Source organism: Zootermopsis nevadensis, unplaced genomic scaffold (assembly GCF_977971745.1).
Source record: "Zootermopsis nevadensis isolate Lab colony 2312 unplaced genomic scaffold, Znev_1.0 Znev_ptg000013l, whole genome shotgun sequence".
Taxonomy (NCBI): Eukaryota; Metazoa; Arthropoda; class Insecta; order Blattodea; family Termopsidae; genus Zootermopsis; species Zootermopsis nevadensis.
The window spans coordinates 5,732,191-5,752,923 of record NW_028259145.1 but is presented as its reverse complement, the minus strand read 5'-3'; the positions used below and the strand labels follow the sequence as shown (position 1 = coordinate 5,752,923).

At 40.5% G+C, this 20,733-nt stretch overlaps 1 protein-coding gene across 10 annotated transcripts in view; it reads left to right on the top strand.

The window, feature by feature from the left end:
* Positions 1-20,733, top strand: part of LOC110834417 (uncharacterized) — a 206,668-nt gene that overhangs the window by 93,437 nt on the left and 92,498 nt on the right. For 4 of the 10 annotated variants that reach the window (XR_015535049.1, XM_087348497.1, XM_087348493.1 and 1 more), the window contains one exon: positions 2,955-3,020. The gene's annotated coding sequence lies outside the window, so the exon portion shown is untranslated. Of the gene's footprint in view, positions 1-616; positions 749-2,954; positions 3,021-20,733 lie in introns of those variants that run through there. The other 6 variants (XM_087348499.1, XM_087348496.1, XM_087348494.1 and 3 more) reach the window with 4 other exon arrangements.

Below are 20,733 nucleotides of genomic sequence, written 5' to 3'. Positions count from 1 at the left end.
AAGCAGGAAGTAAACAACAACAACAACACTCTAATGCAGAGCGGAAGGTCCTTAATAAATGTTTATTAATTTAGGAGAAGGGAGTGTAAGATATTTATGGTGGATTCGTGGCTCAAGTCAAGAACAGTGCATATTAGCGCTTTAGCTGTTCGAGCGAGTCCTCGCTTGGGGCAATGTTTCTCCGAAGTCCACTTGTCTCTTCAGATAGGTTCCCGTAATAACTGAGATGAAAACATTGTGAAGTGACGCAGCTCGTGGAAGCCACCAGCGTCATTTAACTTGAATGCTCCCGCTAAATATTCGATTCAGTGAGCAGAGACGAGAGTTTCAAGGAGAAAACGCACTTAAAATATCGGACCTGTTTTATTCTGAGTTTATGGAGTGGAAGAAAGAGTGAACCTGGCAAACAGCAACAAATCCGAATGAAGTTTGTGATTAAATTAAGGGACGAAGAATGTCAGAAAATGTTTCGTGCGGTGTCCTCGTCCTGCTTACTGGACGATGGAATAGTTTTGTGTAATTGAGAAATTAAATGCAAGCAGATTGTTCGTGGAGTTTTCAAGCAGACAGCAGCCACTTGGGAGCGAACACCTTCTGAGGAGTTCATGAAAAAGACGGCGTGTGAGTGGGGAGGGGAAAAAGAAAACTTTAAACCTCTCGTTATTTTACCACAAGTCGCTTACTAAATCTGAAATTTTTGTTTGCGGAAGAATGCATTTGTTAGTTACAAAACTTCTAAGGTAGATTTGTAAGTAGTTATCTTGTAATTAATTTACAGAATTAGAGAATGAAAGGTTGTGGAAGTATTTTATTATGATGTAGCCTAGGTATTTATAGAACAGGAATGTTTGTTGATTAACAGTTTTAAATCCAGAATTTATTATACGTCAGTGTCACTGTTTTATTTATAGAACTGGGAGAGAGAGCATATGATACAACGTTCTTGTGAATTAGTTCTAAAGCCACGATGTTAGTTTATGGAAGACTAAGTTAAAGGTCAGTTAGCTCGTGACTACAGTTCAGTGTCGTAGTTTGCGGGCACTGAAGACGCTCCTCTGAGTTGTCGAGTTGTTATCTGCTGGACTCTGATTTATATTTCCCTGCTCCTGGATAGCGGTCAGACCGTGCCAACAGTTAAATTTGGTATCACCCACTTAGAGACTGCGTGTTCCACAGAAGCAGGAAATTTGTTTCATATGAGGCTTCCTATTGGTAAACCGAGAAGGGTGTACGATGAATTCTGTGCTTTATTAATCTGGTGTGAACATCGTTTTAGGTCGTGAACTTCCAAATTTGCACTGCACATTGTAGAGCGTAAATTTTGAAGCTGTAAATTTTTTGGTGTAGACTCTACACTGTAGAGTCTACACCAAAAACGGCTCGGGGCCTCAGGAGAAAATATGATGACGAAAATGTTCTTGCAAATCATGTGCCTCGAGTCTCAGGTGTTTGGCACCATCTAAGTCCGGTCGTCGGCGATGTTGCCTCGTTGACGTGACCATGAAATACTAATGCGTTCCCACCTGTGCCACGTTCATGAACGCCTCGCTCTCGTCTGGAAACACGTTCTCCTTTCGCTGCCACATCAACTACGCAGCACCTTCGTAAAGTTCTAACGTTGATGATGTTAAGAGTGTGGATTCATAACGATTTGTCCTAGAAAAAGATGCCAAACACTTGATATTGGAAAGACTTTTTTTTTAAATGAGAGAGATATCTTACGGCCCACATTTATGGGACACTGTATAATAGGGGAAGTTATCCAGAAGAGTTGAATGGTCTGAAATGACAGGTGGAAATGGAGAGCTTGGTCACGTGTGAGACAATAGCATAAAACAGATCTGAAATAGATCCGGTATGAATATTTGGAATGGATTCGTCCGACTTATTATGTGGTCGAGTAGCCAACTCTTTAGGACAAGATAATAAATAAACTTTGAACTCTACAAATGAGGTCGATTTATCGAGTACGTGATCGCATATCAGCCTCTCGATGACTCGTGTTTCACAGAAGCTAAGTTTGGGTACATGGAGTCGCGTTGGATCGCTTTAGAGGCTGTCGTTTTAATTCGCTCCTATTAGTCTCATACGCAGGTGTTTATATCAGCGGACACACAACAATTTCTAGTTTCAGTTCAGTATATAAGGTAATGTTTTTACATCAAATCGTGTAACAGTACACATTTTGCAGTACAACACATTCATGTAACTCTGAGTCTCAAAACAACACTGTATAAGAACGTGGCAGCCTCCTGACTGCCATCCCAAATCCTCCTTTAGCAAACGGTCTTCCCCATTCGTGAACAGATGAGAGGAAGAAATATTTATCTCGCGGGAATTAGTAACGCAGTAAGAACAGGCATTGAATTCTGCGGTTCCTACACACGAACTGCTTCCAGCCTGAGCGGAGTCTGGCTTCGTGCTAGCGCGCACTGCTCTTCCTTGGCACTGAACCAATTACCTTTCACGCGAAATTCTCCACACTTCCGGTCCTCGTTGACTTCTTATCACTTATCTATTTGTGATAAAGCATTTTGTTGAATAACTCTGTTTTTTACTGCACGTGACTGAGTGGCACAGTTGCGATGAATTCTGGATACGTAATTATTGCATCATTGTGCCTTCCCGTGTTTATTCTGTTCTAAGTAGGAAATTTGACGCGAGAACTTGAAAAAGAACAATTTCGCCCACGTGTCAGGTAAATTCATGACTTTTTCGGAGATGATGTATTTTGAAATGTGGCGTCTAATTCGTGGTTTTCTTGCGTTCATTAATAACCACTTGAATTTACAGGTTTCATTGAAATCAAACATTTTTAACAGTAAATTTAGTCTCAGCAACATAATAAGTTGCTCGTTTGTCCAAAAAATAAATTTGGGAGAAATACCAAAATTAAACTTAGAAGTTGTTGCTGTTTATTTGTTTTCATTCTCTGACAAATTTGTTTGTTTCAGCACGCTATGTCATCGGTGGCTTGAAACGAGAGATCAAGTAACTGAAGCCGGAGGTAATGTGAGTAGGTAAATAAATCAACTTACGAGCTGCATGAGCATCACTTATTATAAGACGGTGATCAGACTTTGAGTGTGATAATGCATTGTAACCTTTGTAATCCTCGCCATTTATCCACACAGATTCAGCTAAAAGAACTCTTGTTAGAAAATTCGCATTGAAATCTCTTCCTCTCAGCATACACTTTGCCTCACTTCAGGCAAAAACTTTTTGATGACGTTATAAATTGTAAACCAGCTTTTGATATTATTGTAAATATTAAGTACTTAGTCAGGCAAATTTAAGGTAGTAGATTATTTGCAGAGCCGGTCAAGATACTTGGACACGACTTTTTGCCTTTCGAATAACTACCTGCGAAGTCTTTTTCAGTTATCTGAGTTTCTAAGAAAATTTTATGTCCGCCGCCATTTGCAATAGGAGCTATGTGAAAATTCCATGAAAGACGGGTACATTTTGACCAGCTGAGTGACTCTAATGTCTTGCAGTATGACGCTGTGACATTTCGATGTGTGCTTATATCTGTATGCACCTTTATCGTATTATTAGATTCAGCCAAAAGCCACAAGAGTATAAACCCTCGCCCTTACAGGACAGAGTGCTGTTTCAAAGTACAGCACAGGCACACACATCACGCAACAAAGTGTCAAACCTGTACCTCACTTGACTTGCAATACACGCATAATTATACCTCAGACCCGTAATACTGGCCCTACAAGTCCTGTACCTCAGACTCGTAATAATACACTTGCCAGTTCGTATAATTGTGCCTGAACCTCGTAACATTGTTCCTCAATCCTAGAACCATGTCTCGTCCGGTCCGTATATTTATACCTCAGACTCGTAATAATGCACTTGCCAGTTCGTATAATTGTGCCTGAAGCTCGTAACATTGTTCCTCAATCCTAGAACCATGTGTCGTCCGGTCCGTATATTTATACCTCAGACTCGTAATAATGCACTTGCCAGTTCGTATAATTGTGCCTGAACCTCGTGACATTGTTCCTCAATCCTAGAACCACGTCTCGTCTGGTCCGTATATTTATACCTCAGACTCGTAATAATGCACTTGCCAGTTCGTATAATTGTGCCTGAACCTCGTAACATTGTTCCTCAATCCTAGAACCACGTCTCGTCTGGTCCGTATATTTATACCTCAGACTCGTAATAATGCACTTGCCAGTTCGTATAATTGTGCCTGAACCTCGTAACATTGTTCCTCAATCCTAGAACCATGTCTCGTCCGGTCCGTATATTTATACCTCAGACTCGTAATAATGCACTTGCCAGTTCGTATAATTGTGCCTGAACCTCGTGACATTGTTCCTCAATCCTAGAACCATGTCTCGTCCGGTCCGTATATTTATACCTCAGACTCGTAATAATGCCACGTCGAGTGCCATATGCGTGTGCCTCAGACCCGCGACAATGCCCCGACCAGACCATATAAATGTGTCTCAGCACGTAGCCACGTACCGCAGAACAATGTCGTTTGCCGTCTCAGCGTTGTGTGAATTTGTATCCGTGGCAGCACCTTGTAGTTCCCCCGGTTTTAGTGCTGAGACGGTTCGTGTCGAGAATCGAATGAAGACGCCATCACCTTTTGGTGGGAAGGGGGTTATGAGCTCTTTCTCTCTCTCTCTGTGTCTGTCAGACCTGCCAACCATGAACAAAGTACATTCGGATACGACACGACTTAATGCATTGTGTCAAGGAACGCCATTACGGAAGACAAATCTAAATTGCAACTTCTCGTTTTCTTTACCGGTCTCGTGGTCTTGTGCTGGAGTCCCATCGGTCAGTTCGGTCTCAGGGTTTATTTTTTTTATCGGTTAGAAAAGAGAGATAAAATATGGAAAGTGTGGGCATGTCTCTCGGTGTAACTCGATTGACGTGTTCTTATTCAAGCCATCTTCTCGTAAATCTATTCTACGCCTTGAAATCTGTTGTCCGTGTCAGTGCGTGGTCGGATTTGTGTCCGCCATGAAATATGGATAGTAATGGAGATCGATGTTGTCATATTTGGCTGCCAAGCAACACAAGTGTCTGTCTGTAATGACAAAGTAAGCGCGCACAGAGCGGAGTTCGAATCCCGTAGTAAATATAAAACGTAAAACGACGTTTCGGAGATAGAGTCCCATCTCCGAAACGTCGTTTTACGTTTTTACGTTTTATATTTACTAGACGATGGATAATATCCAAGTAAATTTTTATTCAATTAACGCAAATTAATTTTGACTTGACGGAAATTCTAGGATGTGCTTGAAGTGTAGTGACGGTGGACACGTGAGTTTGAAATCACGCCTCCACCACGACCAACAGTTACAAGAATTCGATAAAAAAAATTGAGACGTCCCGTACTTTGAACGACGTGTGTAAGCAACGATGTGGTATACCGCACGCATCAAGAAATGAAGACCTTTTGCTGTGTTGTTACGGCATTTAACACAGTCACCGAAGAAATGTTTAAGGCCATCGGGATTTCCAAGTCAAGTGCACACTGGATTCTCAAATCTTACAAAGAGGAATTGTGACTGGATTCAGAAGAAGGTTCGTGAGGATTCACAGTTTATGGGTTGATGAGGCGACATTTAATCTGAAAGATACGGTGAAACGGAAAAATTGTGTGTACCGATCTCCTGAAAATCGCAACGTTTATTTCGACACGGAGGTGAATTTACCAGGAACTTCACTCCGGTGTGATGTTTTGAGTCATTTAGGGATGTTGTGGGACCGTTCTTGTTTGAAATGAGTTACTACTACTCAGTACCTCGACATGCTGCAAGAATCCATTGTTCTCGCCGTTCGTCAGCTGTGTGAAGACGAGGACACGTATCAATAAGATGGGACACCCCCACATTACCATCGTGATATCGTGATGTGTTGTATTTGCTGTGTGTGTATACATTTATGTATCAGTAGTTCTTCAGTAGAACTTATTTCTGAAGCGAGTGGTGCGCCTTAATTGGATATTTATATCAGGTACAGAGTTTTTATGTAATGAACCGCCTCTGAAGAAGAAAAATTGGTTAATTTTAAATTTTAAATTGAGTTTCATGTATATTAGGGGTTTATTTGATCCACACGAACGTAAATGAAAACTTTCCTGACAAAGTTTCGTGAATGCCCACGTACGAAATTTATTTGAAATCTGGAGGCGAGCCGTTCAACTTTCCTCTTTCGTGTTCGTTATGTGCTACAGGAAATTATGCGCTAGGATGGCAAAGTCTTTATTGTAAAACGAGTGATTTGTGGAAACAGATAAAGAATATTTTTTCGTAATCTGTGTTTTTCCCCAAGTCTTATTATGGTGAGGAAACTATGTTGTACCTTTCGTCAGACTTTGATAATGAATGAATGACATTCAAGGAGATATAAGTACTTCACTTTATTTTCAAAGAAACAGAATTTCTCACAATTCTCTATTCTATATCACTGTCGAGGTAAATTATAGAGAAAACTCGATTTCAGGTAAATCAGATAATAACGTAATTAGATCAATTATTTTATAAATATTGTATACAAATTTCATTTTTAAAAAGTCCTTGGATACTTAAAATTTCAGTTCCACTGCTTCTCGGCGCCATGTTAACTCATGTAGATTTTTATAGTCGAAGAGTATTTTTGAATCACGGTTAACAAAGCTAATGTGTGTTTAAAATAAAGGTACTTAGCGCATAAGCAGTCATGTGCTTTAGTTATTCCTTAAACACGTTTATTTAAATTAAAACAATCTCACGAACATCCCCTAATGTCACTTACTTTATAGAGCGTGAAGGGTTTTTTGTTAAATTAATTCGTAGACTTTATTTTTTTTTATTTGTAGTGTTCTGTCTGACGACAGGTCCATATATTATGAACAGGATCCTTCCAACCTCTTCAGGTTGTCAGGGACCTGCTCATACATATATACATTCTTGGCAGAGATGATCAGAAGTGGTTTGCCATTGCCTTCTTCTGTGTGTGAGTGGAGTAATTTTTGGGATGCCACGGAGAAACCGGGGAAGCCCCCGGAGGAAAACTCCGTGTTGCCTAGACCACGGCCTTGGCCAACACAAGTTATAAATTCGGGCACCGCCGGGAATCGAACCCGAGACCCCAGGATTATAAGGCCAGCGTTCTAACCGCTAGACCACCGTGGCAATTCGTAGACATCGCACGAAATGCAAACGATTTGTGTGTATGAAATGCTGTAATGTTAATAATAATGACGATAATTTTCTGGAGGTGCAGTTATGTAAAGGGAGACGTGGATTGTTTGACGGTGCACAGAAAACGCCGGTTAGGTGCGAGGGGGGATGAAGCACAGGACTAAGTAACGTCGCTGTACTGTCTGAATAACAGACACGAGAATTACGGCACTCACCGCTTCTTGCGTTTATGGCAGGTGCTAAAATAAGTACCATTACTGGTGGGGGGGGGGCAGGCACTTTGGAAATGCAGTAAAACAAGGGGGGGTGAGAATGAAAACAGTGCAACGCTTTTAAGGGTCGCCTACGACATCCATTAGCATTACAAGCGTCTGTTCTCCGATTAAATGTAAAACGGGCTTAAATCATATCACAGAATACACTGCTTCTATATTATTATATGGTACAGACTTAAGTCCCTCTCACATTGAACGATCGAACGTCCTTGACCGGCTGGGGGGGGGGGGGCAAATATTAAAAGGCTAGTTTGTCTCTAAATACTGTTTCCTGTTACGTGATGTTAACATTGGACAGAGGGAAGGGAATGTTTGTGTGCAGGTGCTAATAGGGGGAGGGGCGTGGGGGCACAAACTAGACTATGGACGTGCTGGTATTACTCCCGCTGAAGCTGTCCCGCCGCTGAAAGTTACCTGTGTCCATGAAACAGAGATTAACCACTTAGCTCGGTAGTTGAATGTAGCTAATTTGAGGGCCCTGTTTGTCTTGTCGACGTGATCATCACTTTTGCATTTCCTCTCGGGATCGGACGCGCTGTTCGCCGGCATTGCATCAGCGTTTCTGTTGTTTCTCGGTTTGGCTTCAGGACGCATGCAGACTTGTGGGACAGTTACCGGCGTTCAACTACTGAAGAGACTCTCCTTTGCCTTTGCTGCTGGCTGCAAGGTACGCGTGCCTTTGTTAGCGCAGAGACGACTGCTGTTGGGTTCTGCACTGACGTCGCTGCTGTAAGGAATCTGAGATCTGAATAGTAATTTTCCGATTTTCTGCATGTGCGTGATCGAAAAAAAGTGTATCTTCCTTCCGGCTAATGTTTTCTAGAATTACAACTTCAAACATATCAGTAATGCAAAATAGTTGATTACTTTTCAGGCTAATATCGATAAACAACGAACTGCTGATACGAACATAAAATAAGGCAAGAAGCTAGTTTCTAGCCTAAAAATTACTGTAGATTATGTAAAATCATTCATGACAGGTACTGCGACGGTGTGAATCTCTGAAGTTATGTATGACATATTTAACCGCGTCGGAAATAGTTTTTTTTTCCAGATAGTCGCTCGTAGAAAGGAAACATCAATAAAGATAAGAACAAAAGCAAAACTCGATTCTTAATAATACACTTGCCACGTCTCCTTGAAGATGTACCACTGCCATCAAGGCCTTGTGGAACATTTAAGCCCTTTTGGACATTTAGGCCCTTTGGGACATTCAGGACCTTTTGGCCATTTGGCCCCTTTCGGACAGTTAGGCCCTCAGGATAATTTAGGCTCTATGGTCCATTTAGGCCCATTAGACATTTTAGGCCCTTTGGACAAATAAGGCCCTCTGGCCCATTTAGGCCCATTCAGGCTCTTTCGGCCACTGAAGCCCATCCTGGTCTTGGAAACAAACATGAACCAACCTATACATCCGCCAACCTCACGTAAACTAACCTAACCTAACCTAACGCAACCTAAACCAAACTAACCTAACCTAACAAAACCTAACATAACATAACCTAATGTATATTTACAAACCTGGCCTTTGGGTCATTTAGGAACTGTTGGAAAGTTAGGTCCTTTGAACGTTTTATGCCCTATGGGCTATTTAGGACCCAATGGGATATTTAGGCCCTCTGGGCCAAGTAGGCGCTTTCGGCCATTTAGTCCATTTGAGCCACTTAGGCCCTCTGTACAAGTTAGACCCTATGGGCCATTTAGGCCCTATATCCTTCGGATATTTTAGGCTTACTGGCCCATTTAGGACCTCTGGACAATTTAGGCTCCTTTGACCATTTAGGGCCAGGGTGACATTTAAGCCCTTTGAACAATTTACGCTCTCTGGCCCTTTCGGCCTCTGAAGCCCACCCTGGACTTGGAAACAAACAACCCAACATATCAATCCGCCAACCCCCCCGTAATCATAGTCTCCGGCAAACTGTCGACTTGATTTTGTCGTGACCTTAACATGAAGCTGACCTGTTGATGACCTCAAACTCACATTAGAATTGCCACTTGGATTCCCACATATCGGCAGAAATATGCGTTTAAAAATGGCAATTTTAAAAGCGTCTATTCGGAAAACCCAAGGACTGACATTTTCGTGACTATGTCGTGACGATGGCATGTGCGTGACATCAAACGTACATAAATATGGTCACTCAGATTCCTGTAGATCGGCAGAAAAAGGTATTTTAAAAAATGACTTTCGAACGACCTTAGAAATTTTAAAGCCCTTTATTCCGAAAACTCAGGAATTTATATTATTGTGACTCTGGCATGACCTTTATTTGCCTGCGACGTCAAGGATACGTGTGTATGTCACTAAGTTACGTAAGGTTCGGTGTAATTAAGTTTGAGAAAAATTCCTCTTAAATGACCTCGGAATTTTTAAATGTCTTCATTCAACAAAACCTGGGGGTGATACTTTTGTGAACTAAGAGCCAAACTCCTCCCAAACTGCGGTCTTCCTTCCATCACTTGTGTCCACAAATGCAAACGTGATATCCTTCGTGGTTACATGTCATACCAAATTTCATTGAAATCCGTCAAGCAACCGTGGTTTCAGAAGAAATACTGTTAACCGCGGCAAACATTGGAACTGTCAAGATAATTATCGCGGTCGTTTCCATGTTTTCTTGGTATCCGTGGTAACCTTATTTATCCTTTCATGTTGTTGATGGTTACCACGGTAACCACCTTAGTCATGGTAAACAAATGTCGCTAGTGCGTTTCCCACCTACAAGTTTTCTCATCAGCCATTTGTTATTACCGATCGAAATAAATTCAAAGATGGGAATTTTGGAGTCTTCAATAGCACCAAATTTTATTCTATTCCGTTCTGGTAGTTCTAGAGTTGAATCACGCGGACTGACAACACGACCATCCCGTAATGCGTTCCTCACTTGCACTTCGTGAGAAGAACGCACAATAAATTAACAGTTCATTAGCCAGTAAAGGAGCGGGTATTTTAATAAAAACAGAAAGGCGAACACAAACTTCTAAATCATCAGTATATATATATATGTTACAGGTGGCCCAATATTACACACAAGGATAATATTTCGTGTTGTAATGTGTTGTAATGCGGTGCCCGAATTTATAACTTGTGTTGGGCAAGGCCGTGGTCTAGGTAACACGGAGTTTTCCTCCGGGGGCTTCCCCGGTTTCTCCGTGGCATCCCAACAATTACTCCATTCACACACAGAAGAAGGCAATGGCAAACCACTTCTGGATCATCTGCCAAGAACGTATATGAACAGGTCCCAGTCCGAGAAAAGGATGGAAGGATCCTGTTCATATGGACCTGTCGTCAGACAGAACACTAAAAATAAAAAAAATAAAAAATGTGTATATATATTCTTGGGGCATTCTGTAAATATTTACGTTCATTAAGAACATCTAAAGATGTTATTTAGTGTCGGACTGATTCAGGTTATTTAGGACTCCGACTAAATTGTTTATCTAGCAGCTTCCACGTCCTCTACTGCCGCGTTCATGTTTAATTTTGTCAAGCAAATTACATTTTGACTTTCATTTGTCAACCACTCATTTGATTTTGCTCAGTGAACCGCGTGTAGTTCGTGGTGACCCTTAATTTCTGGTCACTCGTAAATGTTTAATCTGCGTGTCAGAGAATGTGCGTGTTATTTCCTCGTAGGGAAACGTTGGAAGAATCAAATCCAACCCCACCACAACGAAATCTGCGTGTCGTGCTTGCGTTAACGTAATTAGTGTGAGTAGTCCACAACATTGCTTGTTTCTGTTAACTCGGTTAGACATTTTCGTCTCATCTGTTGCACAGAACATTGACAGGAAACCTGTGAGAGTAAAAGCACGTTAAGTGACGGCGTGCCACCTCCTTCATCTACAAGAAAACGTTCGTGTGGTTTACAAGAGTTGAAGAGGTTTATAGGCAGACGATGAAACTCGTGAAAGGAAGAGTAGATCAGTGGAAAATTTGAAACGAGGAGTCCTTCTCGGGGGTTGGCACGTTTAAAACCGAGGAACAGTGGTTGAACGTAATTTTAAATACGAAGAATTTTGAAAACGCTCATTTGGGGCTGTCATCAAACGGTCTGTTTCGATTACGCATGACAAATGTCTGCGAACTAAGTTCAATACGTAGGATGTTAGAATGGTTGTATCTAGATGTCAGGACTGTAGCGTGATATAGGAAAATACATCGATCGCTCGATTCGTGTTGGTGAATTTCTCGAAAGCAGCAAGATTTATGAACATATATTCTATAAAATATGGCAAGATAGTATAATTGCGTCATATTGTGAATCAAAATATTAAATTAATTATTCGTTTTTGTCCGTCTAATCACAATTATATTTAAAATTTACAAATAAGATAATTAAAATATCGAGTTTGTAGTCATCATCTGATCACAGACGCAGACACACCACACATCACAACTCTTGAATAATGAACAACTGACCAAAATATGCAAAATACTACGAAGATCAAAAGGAATACCTACAAAAAGAAATCTACAAAACAAATAAATCAATAAATGGTTGCATTAATAAATATATATTAGTTTTAAAGATGAAAATAATAATAAAAAACCTGAGGATGATGCAATAGCATCGAAACATGTCGTAAAATAATAAGCGCTGAAATGTAACATCGTAATAACGATGAAAAGCGCTAAATTTTAATTTTAATTTTAACAACAACATTTTAAAAACTAAGTTTGTGTATAGACTGAAATAATAAATAAATATATACTGAATTAAAATATCATTTTGAACATGTTCCAAATGTTAATCGATTATTCGATGTGGAACATAAAATGATATTTTAATTACCTTATTTGTAAATTTTAAATATAATTGTGATTAGACGGACAAAACCGAATAATCAATTTAAAATATGGCAAGTAAATCGTACACTTTCGATCAAGGCAGTTCTTCCTCGACCTGGCCACGAGTATGCTATTAATATGATAGTTGCTACTGTTTTCTATATTTCTAGTGTCTGCACTAGAACGCACCCAGAGACAGTTCAGGTAATTACACAACCTGAGACTTGTGTCTCTAGCATTCATTTTGGTATTACTTTATGCCCAACCAAACACCCCTCGATCTGATCATAATGTTTGTTACAGGACAGAAATTATGTGAAGCTCCGCTCTGTGTAACATTATCAGGTCTCCCAAGGTAAGGTAGGGTTCTGCCAGCACCCTGTTCTCAAATACCCTCAGCTCCCGTGAGTGGGAGGTCAGCTGTAACGCAACAGGTCAAATTACCCTTTTGAGATTTATTTTGTTGGGGGTGGAATCAAATGTGTCATTAAACAACCGTCCGTACAGGTCAGCAGTCAAGTGGCGTCTGGCAGACAAAGAACAAACTGCAACAGCAGAGAACCTTCAAGTCCGAAGTAATCATGCTTTAAAAAGCAACCATTCGATATTCATAATAGCCAGTCCACAAGGCGGATCGTAATATTAGCAGCGAATACGCGAGAGCGGCACGTTCAATAAACAAAAACGCAATCGACTGGCATTAGCCGATGACGCAGTGTCGTGTCAGTGAATGCCGATAAGATTTTCTAGTGAATTTCAGGTTTAATTTTAATGTTCGTAAGACAGAACTGGTCACCAAATGTTTTAACATGTCTTAACCGTCTGTGGTGTAAACTAAGTGGTTCCGCGTGCTGTGATGTCAGTACAGTAGAGTAAGTGCATTTTAACGACGTGAATCAAAATCAGAACTAGTAGCAATCCACATCAGTTAATTATCAAAATTCGAATGGTTTGGATGAAGTTGTAGTATATTTTAATGATTATAACTTAATATTCATATATTTGTTTTATTCTTGTCAGTCTAATCACAATAAAATTCCTATTAAATATTAAAATATTACCATAATTAACATTTAAATATTTAAAATATATTAAATGATATTCTCTATCGAAATGTTCGATTTACATTAGAATATCACTTTTTACACGACATGTTTCAGTTCTAAATAAACCATCTTCAGGTGTATAAAACTATATAAACTTAAATATAATTTCTTAAATGCAACTTTTTAGTCAGATGTTTATTAGATTTCAAATTTCAAATGATGTTTTCTTCCAGATTTTATTGTATTTTTTAATATCGTATTCGAAGTTGTTCTGTATGTACGATAAGATATTAAAAAATACAATAAAATCTGGAAGAAAACATCATTTGAAATTTGAAATCTAATAAACATCTGACTAAAAAGTTGCATTTAAGAAATTATATTTAAGTTTATATAATTTTATACACCTGAAGATGGTTCATTTAGAACTCAAACATGTCGTGTAAAAAGTGATATTCTAATGTAAATCGAACATTTCGATAGAGAATATCATTTAATATATTTTAAATATTTAAATGTTAATTATGGTAATATTTTAATATTTAATAGGAATTTTATTGTGATTTGACCGACAAGATTAAAACAAATATATATTTATCACAATATGACGCAACTTTATCATCTCATTAATATTCATAGATTAAACTTGGGCCAGCGTGTGATAATTATTACTTGTTAGTTGTCAACAGTGATGTAATTTGTAAAGATAGCTGAAGACCGAATGTGGAATGTGTCCGTCCGAAACGTCGTCAGGACTTGATTGAATAGGTGCACTAGTTGTAAAATTTCGAAGACTTAGTGTTGTACAGACACGGCAGTTTAATAATATTTAGGATTTTGATGTTTAATTTGTTTCAAATACGACACACCGAGAAACACTGAAATGTTAGCAGCTTTCCCGAACTTATTTTGCTATTAATTTCTGTGTCAGTGCAGTTTTTATTCGGTGCTGCCGTTTCCAAATATTTTTATTTAATCAATTTTTCCGACGTTGGTCCGAAAACATGGGCTTGGAAGCATACGAGATATTTTCTGACGAATGAAGTTGTTTTATTACAGTGTTTTCTGCGAGAGAACTCAAGTAAGCGCTGACCACTGGTTTCAAGAGACAAACGAATAATAAAATTTTCCCGAAAATTGGAGAATTTTCCTGGCGCGCTGTTTACGCTCCAGTAACGATAACATTTGCGCGTTAATTCCAACAACCATTACTCCATTTTCTTCATTTGACGTCATGAAAGCTGTCGTAATTTTAAATGCAAAATTTCGCCAAGGTTTTTTTTTTCGTCAATCCGAGAAGGCGGCTGCCATTGTCTCTCCAAACAGACTATAAGCGGATGACGTGTTCTGCTTTGGCTGTCAATCTCTCAGTTGAACATGGATGCTGGATCAATTCTAGCGTTTGTCTTCCATGTACGTCTCGGTCTTCGTGTGTTGTATTTTTCCTTTAGCTTTCCACACTAAAACGCATCTCCGATTCGTGTTACATGCATTGCCAATCATATTCTAATACCGTAAAAATATTTGAGGGGGGGAGGTTAATAATGCGTTAATGCAATTTTATATTCTGTGCTGGCTTCGAACTCGACACACGCAGTGAAAGAATTTCAATTTTGTAAAGAAAATTTTCTCAGCACCAGTGAAAGTTTCTATAGCCCTCTGACGACAGAGTCCTCTGAAACAGATGTGTACCTTCAGATGTCACAGCTGTGAGCTGTTTCAAGTTCTAGAGATCGGAAATTTCTGCTCTCTTAATGCTGAATCCCTCATTTAGAGCCAACATTCGACAGTTTACACTTGCATTCATTTTATTGGTGGGCACTATGGCTATTGAACCATAATCTAAGTCTAAATAATATTTATCCATTGAGTTCGCACCTCAAAGAAAACAGCACGTTCTCATTGCAAAGATAATTTAGGTGATGCTGTTTATGCAAATAATTGCTGTTTGTTCTGAGTGCCATGCAAAATGAGTACATGCACTTCGTTTGCTTAAACGCGGGATTAATTCATGTTGAAGCAGATGGTTTATACAGTTACCAAATTGCCTTTAAAGGGTTAACTTAATAAACAAACTAGTCAGTTTTCAAGTGAAATTAAATACAATAGAACCCTGTTCTTCTAAACGTTCAGGATCGTCTTCCGGATCATTATTTAATAATGAGAATTAGCATTTAGAATAAATTGACGCGAATTATCCTCTGCAGTCGAAATAGCGTCGTTAATAATCTGCAAATTGCAACTGAAACTTATTGTCCACTTACTGGAGTACTGCTCGCCATTAAAATTTCCGCTCAGTATTTATTTCGTTTACAGAGCGTGTTTCCAATTATTTTGTAATTTATACATCACGTAATTATTCAGTCAAGCTTTGTACTTCTCTTAATTCTACACACAAATTTCATTTGCTGGGACTTCATTTAAACGTGACTGTAACCTAGAATCTTTTTAGAGATTCCCGAAATAAATTACAGAATTAAATCTGTATTTTTATGCACCTTATGGACTTTACAAAGGAGAGTGTTGACCTGCCTCAGAAAGGCAACTCAAAATGAAACGATTCATTCCTTATAAAAGATGTTACCTCCCCCCCAACACCTTGATATAAGCGTCCGCCTCCTCTGTGAACCTTGCCTGGTTTCCATTACCAGGGAGCGACTCTCAGAGGAAAGAAACAGCACTCAGAGCCCTTTCTTCGTGTTCAGAATTACGAGGCAGACCACTGCTCCCTCCTTCTGCCTAGCTTACGTAGCTCACCGGGCGAGAAAGCTTGCAGTCGTAAACAGAGCTCTTCGTTTTAATGGAAACCGCATTTCCGCCTTCTGAACCTCGAGTAAGGAATTTACGTAAGTCTGTGTCCTGTGTATATTCTGGAACGACTCCTAAAAATTAAGTTTGTATTCATCAAAGAAAGTAACACGATACTGAAAGTGGAAAATGCCAATTAACATTCAGGTCATATTTCGTCTTCTTGTCTGCTGTCTGAGAAAATGAACAATAAAACATGCGCGGTGTTCCAAAAGATTTTTAATTTTGTATGAATATGAAGCTTAGTCTATAATGTAAAATAAGAAATAGGTTGAAGACGTTTCCATCTTCCGAAACGTTGTGTTCTTTTGAATTCCAGGCGATGGACAAAATCCAAGATATTAGTAATCCTGAATATATCACACCATCGACAGTGCCATTTGAAATTGACAAGGCGAATTATTTAGAAGTTGATTCATGAATAATTCTTATCATACTTGGTCGTGATATCTGTCATAGTTTTGGATCGGCCATTTCAATTCTGTTGCATTGGTGAATCGTCCAACTGCATGTAGTAAAAGTGCTGATATTATACCTTGGCTAACAAAAGCGCCTCACACAGACAGACAGGTGCAGAATTCTCCTTCTGGCGGAGGTCGGCGTATCAGCTCGGTAGCTCAGTTGGCACACCTTGGCCCTATCTCTGTTCGTTCTGACATACGCCTTCGTATTTCTTTATCTCGTGTGATGCGTCACGTGCCTCTTGGTAACACATCCTCCATTACTTCCGCCTTTTTTCTAGCCCTCGTATTTTGTGGTGACACCCCCCCCCCCTCCCTCTCTCTCTACCCACACGCCTCTTGAGCGACATGAAATTCCTGCCTGATACTGCAGACTAGACGAATTGGATTCAAGTTTTCGTTCTGTGGCATCAACTCGTACTTAGCTGTGAAGTTTCGCGTACAGGCGTATTGCTGTCTCACCGAAAACCACGGAGTGCAGCTGGTAACTACGCACGTTCGCTGTCGAGGCCACATTCTACATCCCACTTTTCAGGGAATATAAAGACACAGGACGTACGCATCTGGGGATCAGAACGCCCTCAAGCTATGATAGAGCACATCATAGACAGCCCTGAAGTTAATGTGTGGTGTGGCCTCTTGCACGATCGTTTGATCGGACTCTTTTTATCTGCGACTGTGACATCCAGCAGTTGCCTGGCTGCCTAGGAAAACCTTATCTATCCGCAGAAGTGCAGCCTCGTGCCGTGTTCCTCTAGCAAGATGGCGCACCACCACAACGGAGCTTGACCGTGCGTTCATCTCTTGAACAACCATTTCCCAAACCGATGGATTGGTCATGCTGGTCCCGTCTCTTGGCCGGCAAGATCACCGGATATCACACCGTGTGATTTCTTTTTCTGTGTGTACCGAACTCCGGTGGCCGACGTGAACGATTTGAAGGACAGTCATGACTGCAGCTGCTAAAACTGACATGTTGCGGCGTACATGGATTTAGCTTGAACATCTTTTGGACGTACAACGTGTGACAAATATTGCCCATGTTCAATGCGTGTGATGTTCAGAACAAATTTTTAGAGTTTCTCTCGCGGACGACGATCAGGAAATGTGTCTGTGTCTTTTCATAAAGGTTTTATTCACGAGTAAAGTTTTAAAGATAACTTATGTACACCCTGTACTTTGAGTAATCGCTTTGCCATGCTCGACTGTTCCATTCACAGATGAAACGACAGAATTTCGAACAGTTCTGCTGTGAACCAAGGAGGAGAGCGATCACTTACAAGTATCCACAGATGTCAAGAATATTTATCGCATTGGCTGTGTTTCCTTACAGGGTTCATATTATAGTGATTTATCCATACGAATGGCGTGTGCTGTTGGAACTGAAAGTTGTATATTTCTCAGCACCGAGCAACACAGCTTTAGAACTTTGGTTTGAGGACTCTATATATAGGTGTCATTCATTTGGACCATGTTGTTGGCCAAGGACTTTTATTCCTAAAGAAATTTTCAAAGAGTATTTCTGAAAGATCCCAGCTTTGAGACGTTGGAGACAAAACTATGCAAATTGTGTTCTATTTCCTTTTATGTTGAGATCACGGGTGAGACAGTTACTGCATATTTAGTCTCGTAATTAATAGGCCTACTTTTTTTTACAATTTTGGCACCGCCGGAATACCGAACAACATTGGAGGATTCCCAGTCAGCGGGCCTACAGAAATCTTAAGCACGTAACACCACGTATGTGAGGTGCCCACGTCTTGTTCTGATCCCCTGCATTACAACCAAAATATTATATGTATGCTCCTTTTGACGATGGCGGTAAAAATTCGCCTTTCAGGCCCAAGAAGTTAAAAAACTTCGCGGTCGTAACAAACTGTTCAGATGTTTGACGCTCTTAAGGTACAATTTGGCTGCACGCGACAGAGACAAGCGACCGAGGCAGGCGACAGAGTTACGAGACCGAGACTGGTCGCTTCCTGTCTGCTCTCTGTACAATCGTATGAAGTACAATTACGAGCGCGAGACAAAGACAGGCGACAGAGACAAAGCACAGGAGACCGCTCTCGGACCAGTAGTGTCTCGCGACGGGCTCAGGCAGCACGTGTGTTGTTGAGTAAAATAATGGCAGAAATTAAATTTACTGGTGACCAAGATGAGCAATTGGTGGAATTAGTAGCAGAAAACCGACCACTGACCACCGACAGAAAGATCCTTCTTCGCGTCTGGTTTTGAATATTGAACTCATAGGTTTTCTTTGTTTCTTTCGCAACAAATAACACAGCAACACATCATCTTCTTCTTCTTCTTTTTCGAGTAACCTTTTTAGAAGCATTTTTGTAATCATTTTTCACAGAATATGTGCACGTATGTCTCAACAAAACAAAGAAAACAAACACTTTGCCGCATGTCTCGGTCGTCACCTCAAAAGTGTGTGGCGACAAGCTGCGATGTGTCCGTCTCCCGTCTCTGTCGCCTGCCTCGGTCGCTTGTCTCTATCGCGTGCAGCCAAATTGTACCTTTACGCGGCGTTCTGGTACGGAACAATACACACGCTCTCTCTCGAGCACACAATCAAACATGTACTAGTAACTAACAATTGAGGTAAACCGCCAGTAAATTTGAAGGGAGTAAATGAGCGACGTCGAGGGAGTGATTGGTAAATGAAAGTCAACAAGTGAGATGTCTGATACAACTGAACAAGTGCGTTCTGCGCATGTCCTGGACATAAACACGTGAGCAATGGCTTGTGGAACCGCTCAATTCAGACGTAGAAGCGACAGACAATAATGTCAAATCCTACGCGTCCCGTTTTTATTTTAATTTGAATTCTAATTCTGAATTTCTGTCACCCAAAAATTGTGGGTGCTGGACAAATTATGTTTTTTTTTATATATGAGCACGGTGGTCTAGCGGTTAGAACGCTGGCCTTGTAATCCTGGGGTCTCGGGTTCGATTCCCGGCGGTGCCCGAATTTATAACTTGTGTTGGGCAAGGCCGTGGTCTAGGCAACACGGAGTTTTCCTCCGGGGGCTTCTTCCCCGGTTTCTCCGTGGCATCCCAACAATTACTCCATTCACACACAGAAGAAGGCAATGGCAAACCACTTCTGGATCATCTGCCAAGAACGTATATGAACAGGTCCCAGTCCGAGAAAAGGATGGAAGGATCCTGTTCATATGGACCTGACCTGTCGTCAGACAGAACACTAAATAATAATAAGATGAAGTGATCTAGCGGTTAGAACGCTGGCCTTGTAATCCTGGGGTCTCGGGTTCGATTCCCGGCGGTGCCCGAATTTATAACTTGTGTTGGGCAAGGCCGTGGTCTAGGCAACACGGAGTTTTCCTCCGTGGCATCCCAACAATTACTCCATTCACACTTCACACACAGAAGAAGGCAATGGCAAACCACTTCTGGATCATCTGCCAAGAACGTATATGAACAGGTCCCAGTCCGAGAAAAGGATGGAAGGATCCTGTTCATATGGACCTGTCGTCAGACAGAACACTAAATAAAATAAAATATATGAGCTGAAAATATCGCCCACAGATATCTGTGTGACAAAATCCGTGTTGAATACTCATTAGCAGTTAGAAAAAAATAAATAAAAATAATAGATATGTTCTAGTTCCTTAGGTCCGTCTTCCTTTTAAATATGCCAGGACGATTAAAAGAACTATTAAAGATGTTAGTTTCATCGAACCTGATTGATTCTTTTCGGACCCGTTTACTTCTGACATCAGCGACAATATGAAAAGAGTGAAAGGAGTTTGATTCCGTGCAGCTTATCACAGCGGTCACGTGCTTCTACTCAGGATATTTTTCCTGCGACAGGAACACACAGCAGCAACCAGCCGTCTAATTTCCCATCGTTTCATGCGAACGTATTTAAACATCTTCTCGTGGTCTTCCGCAGTTACCACAGCGTGGGTGATAATGAACGAATTACCACGACTGTCTCCGCCACACCCCACGTGTCCGTCATGCGACTCTGGTATTTTTCGATTAGCCTGATTAAAACGCAACCCTGACGACGAAACCAACGATGATATTGTATTCTTGCAAGCGTGTGCCTTTGTTATGCAATGCTTGAAGCTGGGACGGGCGTAATTGCTACTTCAATTCTAGAGGGTTTTGACGACGGTAGTTTACACTTAAAATTGTTCATTGTCAGGACTTTTT